The following is a 5,774-nucleotide window of genomic DNA, read 5'->3' as shown; positions in this document are numbered from 1 at the left end:
AACAGATAGGTTTAGTGCAGAATTATATCAGACCTTCAAAGAAAACCTAATACCAATACTCTTCAACCTATTCCACAAAATGGAAACAGAAGGAACACTACCCAATTAATTATTTGAAGCCACTATTATGCTTATACATAAACCATAGAAAGACCTTACACAGAAAGAGAACATCAGATCAATTTCCCTTATGAATATGGAGGCAAATATAATCAATAAAATTCTGGCAAACCGCCTTTCCTCTCAGAGTTACAGGGCAGCAAGATGCCAGTACAGATTTCCAAGAAGAGGAAGTTTGTAGCTGATGGCATCTTCAAAGCTGAACTGAATGAGTTTCTCACTTGGGAGCTGGCTGAAGATGGCTACTCTGGAAGTCTGAGTTAACGCCAACCAGAACAGAAATCATTATTTTAGCCACCAAAACACAGAATGCTCTTGGGGAGAAGGGTCGTTGGATCTGAGAGTTGACTGCAGTCGTCTACACACGATATGGCTTCCCTGGAGGCAGTGCAGAGTTTTACGCACAAAAAAATGGCCACAAGAGGTCTGTGTGCCATTGCCCAGGCAGTCTCTAAGCTACAATCTCCTAGGAGGGCTTCCGGTTCAAAGGGTCTGCTATGGTGTGCTTCAGTTCATCACAGAGAGTGGGGCCAAGGGCTGTGAGGTTGTGATGTCTAGGCCAAGTCCATGAAGTTTGTGGATAGTCTGATGGTTCACAGCGAAGAACCAGTTAACTACGATGTTGGCACTGCTGTGCAACAAGTGCTTCTCAGACAGTGTGTGCTATTAGTCTGAAGAACCTCTGCTTGATCATTTGAGCATTGTGGAAGGTAAAGATGAAATCTTGCCCACCACCCCCATCTTAGAACAGAAGGGTGGGGAGCCAGAGCCACCTTCCATGCTCCAACCACTGCTTATAGCATAACAGGGTCTTGGCAGCTGCATCTGGAAGCTGGATGTTGTCTTATGAAGATGTTTAACAAAATCTCAAACAAGGCCTGATTGAATTGAGTCCAGTGTTGAACTGACTGAGGTATATTGCCCTATGGAGAGATGCTTATTCCGTTGGTTTAAGCTGGAAGACTTGAACAGAGCTGACCAGAGAACTCCTGGGTCTGTGAAGTTGGTGGCTACAGGGCAGCATCCTGACTCTTTATTGAACAATTGAGGGCTAGAAGAACAGTTTGGTTTTGGTGCTCATGATGGAACCCAGGTCCTTAGTAAGACATAGTAAGATAGCGATGTCCAGCCTGGAGTGGTCTTTCTTTTTTTTCTAGATGAAAGAAGATGGCTCAGAGGGTAAAGGTGCTTCCTATGAAAGCCCATGCACTGTAGTATTAAGCACTCATACCTGCATGTAGAGAGTAAATTGTCTCTGTTTTGCTGTACTCTACTGTTTTAGTCTCAGCATTTCACAACACTTACCCCCGCCCCCCTGTCCCCCCGCCCCCGGCCCACAAAAAAGGGAATTTCTGATGCCATTTGAGCTTGAAAGTTTGAAATTTAAAACCTGTTGTTAGGATCTATATATTTCTAAGTCCTGTATTTGGACATTATTTTGGAAAATACGGAAAATTCACATATCTGTAGCTTATTTGCTATAATAGTTTGGAAGCATTTACTATTGATGTGTGTTTTGTGGGGAATTAATGTTAGCTCTGGAATTCTGTGCTGTTTGATGAGAGGATTAATAAAGATGTCAGCAGCCTAGCTGGTGCCTAAAGGCCAGCCTTCACGAGCCAATGATGCCATTTATTTCATTGTCTTCGTCAATGTATCCTTACATGGGGTAAGGGCTTAACTTATTTATGTTGTGTGTACTCTGACCATGTCCACAACCCATTAACCAAATCTACATGTTGAGTACAAATGTACCTGTTTTTAAAAAAATTCTTACTTTGTAGCTTTGGCTGGCCTCAGTCTCACAGTATTGTGAATAAGGTGTGCAAATCCTTCATTAAACCATTCATCAATAAAAATAAAAATTCTCGAAAACCAAATCCAAGAACACATTGAAATAATCATTCACCATGATCAAGTAGGCTTCATCCCAGGCATGCAGGGATGGTTCAATATACGGAAAACCATCAACGTGATCCATTATATAAACAAACTGAAAGAACAAAACCACATGATCATTTCATTAGATGCTGAGAAAGCATTTGACAAAATTCAACACACCTTCATGATAAAAGTCCTGGAAAGATCAGGAATTCAACCCATGCATAAACATAGTAAAAGCAATATACAGCAAACCAGTAGCCAACATCAAACTAAATAGAGAGAAACTTGAAGCAATCCCATTAAACCGGGGACTAGACAAGGCTGCCCACTCTCTCCCTACCTATTCATTATAGAACTTAAAGTCCTAGCCAGAGCAAATAGACAACAAGAGGTCAAAGGGATACAAATTGGAAAGGAAGAAGTCAAAATATCACTATCTGCAGATAATATGATAGTATACTTAAGTGACCCCAAAAATTCCACTCGAGAACTCCTAAACCTGAGAAACAATTTCAGCCAAGTAGTTGTGTATAAAATTAACTCAAACAAATAAGTAGTCTTCCTCTAATCAAAGGATAAACAGACTGAGAATGAAATTAGGGAAATGACACCCTTCACAATAGTCACAAATAATATAAAATACCTTGGTGTTACTCTAACCAAGCAAGTGAAAACTCTGTATGACAAGAACTTCAAGGCTCTGAAGAAAGAAATTGAAGAAGATCTCAGAAGATGGAAAAATCTCCCGTGCTCATGGATTGGCAGGATTAATATAGTAAAAGTGGCCATTTTACCAAAAGTGATCTACAGATTCAATGCAATCCCCATCAAAATTCCAACTCAATTCTTCATAGAGTTAGAAAGAGCAATTTGTAAATTCATTTGAAATAACAAAAAACCCAGGATAGCAAAACTACTCTGAACAATAAAAGAACAACTGGAGGAATCACCATCCCTGACCTCAAGCTGTGTTACAGAACAGTGGTGATAAAAACAAACTGCATGGTACAGAGACAGGCAGGTAGATCAATGGAATAGAATCGAAGACCCAGAAATGAACCCACATACTTATGGTCACTTGATCTTTGACAAAGAAGCTAAAATCATACAGTGGGAAAAGAGACAGCATTTTCAACAAATGGTGCTGGTTCAACTGGCAGTCAGCATGTAGAAGAAGACAAATTAATCCATTCTTATCTCCATGTACAAAGCTCAAGTCAAAGTACATCAAGGATCTCCACATAAAACCAAATACACTCAAACTAATAGAAGAAAAGTGGGGAAGAGTCTCAAACACATGGACACTGGGAAAAATTTCCTGAAGAGAACACCAATGGCTTATGCTCTAAGATCAAGAATCAACAAATGGAACGTCATAAAATTGCAAAGCTTCTGTAAAGCAAAGGACACTGTCAATAGGACAAAACAGCAACCAACAGATTTGGAAAAGATCTTTACCAAACCTACATCGGATAGAGGGCTAATATCCAAAATATACAAAGAACTCAAGAAGTCAGACTCAAGAGAATTAAATAACCCTATTAATAAATGGTTACAGAGCTAAACAATGAATTCTCAACTAAGGAATATTGAATGGCCAAGAAGCACCTATTCAACATCCTTAGTCATCAGGAAAAATGCAAATCAACACAACCCTGAGATTCCACTTCACACCAGTCAGAATGGCTAACATCAAAAACTCAGGTGACAGTAGATGCTGGTAAGGTTGTGGAGAAGGAGGAACACTCTTCCATTGCTGGTGGTATTGGAGGATGGTACAAGCACTCCAGAAATCAGTCCGGCAGTTCCTCAGAAAATTGGACATAGTACTACTTAAGGACCCAGCTATACCATTCCTGGGCATATACCCAAAAGATGCTCCAACATATAACAAGGACACATGTTCCACTTATGTTCATAGCAGCCTTATTTAGAATAGCCAGAAGCTAGAAAGAACCAAGATGTCCTTCAACAAAGGAATGGATACAGAAAATGTGGTACATTTACACAATGGAATATTACTCAGCTATCAAAAACAAAGACTTCATGAAATTCTTAGGCAAATGGATGGAACTAGAAAATATCCTGAGTCGGGTAACCCAGTAACAAAAGAGCACACATGGTATGCACTCAATAATAAGTGGATATTAGCCCAAAAGTTTGGAGTACCCAAAATACAATTCACAGACCATAAGAAGCTCAAGAAGAAAGAAGACCAAAATATGGATGCTTCAACCCTTCTTAGAAGGGGGGAAAATACTCATAGGAGGAAACACAGGGACAAAGAGTGGAGCAGAGACTGAAGGAAAGGCTATCCACAGACTACCCACCTCGAGATCCATACTATATGCAGCCACCAAACCCACTCACGATTGCTGAGGCAAAGAAGTTCATGCTGACAGGACCCTGATATGAATGTCTCCTGAGAAGCTCTGCCAGAGCTTTACTGATACAGATTAAGATGCTTGCAGCTAACCATCAGACTGAGCAAGGGGGCCCAGTCGATGAGTTATAGAAAGGACTGAAGGAGCTGAAGGGGTTTGCAACCCCATAGAATGAACAACAATATCAGCCAACTTGAGCTCCCAGGGACTAAACCACCAACCAAAGAGTACACATGGAGAGACCCATCGATTCAGCCACGTGTGTAGCAGAGGAGGGCATTGTCTGGATCAATAGGAGAAGCCCTTGATCCTGTGAAGGCTAGTTTCTCCAGTGTAGGAGAATGACAGAGTGTTGAGATGGGAGTAGTTGGGTGAGGGTGGGAGCATCCTCATAGAAGCAGGAGGAGGGAGAATGGGAGAGAGAGGAACCAGGAAAGGGGATAACATTTGAAATGTACATACACAAAATATCCAAAAGGTGTTTACCACCACCTCCCAGCTAGCATTTCTTGCTGCTATCGACCCAGGTTAACTTGCAAGTTTTCTGAACCTAGCAATATTTTCATGACATTCAACCACATCTCAACCAATCCTTAAGAAAAGATTCATGACTATGTGAGGTCTTCCTGGACCTCCTGAATGAGACTCACAGAGGTGGTGATTGATGCTAAAGCATGAGGAGTTTAATCATCCCAACATATTGGGGTCATCTCACTTCAAGGGAGAGACGACCCTGAGCAGACTCTTACAGGGAGTTTTACACCTTGCAAACAATTTGGGCAGAATTTGCACAATGGTAACTAGGCAGGGTGCTATGCACATTTGGTGGAGTGAAACAACTTTTAGATCAACTCAGTGTACCAGTCAAGACTTTCCAAGTGGGGGATCAGTTGGAAATCACAGGTAGGTTTGTATAACAGTTCGGCTTGCAGCTGTTCCAGGAACTAAAACAGCTTTTTTTTTCTTCCTGGAAGGGAGGGTCCCTTGTGCTTGGAGGTTTGTGGTGGAATTTTCCCACTGGCCTTAGATTGACCCCAAACTCTGAATCTTTCAACTAAACATGTGAGATTCAGGCAGCCAGAGAAACCCAGATCAGAAAGGTTAGATTGACATTTGGGCTGATGATTGCCTTGTTGGATTTATAGTGGCCCAGGCAACTCTCCACAGTCTTTGCTTTTATAGCACTGGGGTTGGTGTTAGTCAGGATTCTATACAAAGAGAATGAAAAATAAAGGACTATGTGGTTTGAATAAAAATGGTCTCCCATAAACTTTGAATGTCTATAGGGAGTGGCACTATTAGGCCTTTTTGGATGAAGTGTGTCACGGTGGAGGAGGGTTTGAGGGTTTTGAGGTCTCATAAATGCTAATTAGGCCCAGTGTGGGC

The 5,774-nt window shown here is 41.3% G+C and overlaps 1 pseudogene; it reads left to right on the top strand.

Moving 5' to 3' along the window:
• The first annotated feature begins 264 nt into the window (after positions 1-264).
• Positions 265-925, top strand: LOC116912582 (annotated as a pseudogene).
• The last annotated feature ends 4,849 nt before the right edge of the window (positions 926-5,774 follow it).

This window comes from Rattus rattus, chromosome 11 (assembly GCF_011064425.1).
Source record: "Rattus rattus isolate New Zealand chromosome 11, Rrattus_CSIRO_v1, whole genome shotgun sequence".
Lineage (NCBI taxonomy): Eukaryota > Metazoa > Chordata > Mammalia > Rodentia > Muridae > Rattus > Rattus rattus.
This window is presented reverse-complemented; position numbering and strand designations above follow the sequence as displayed.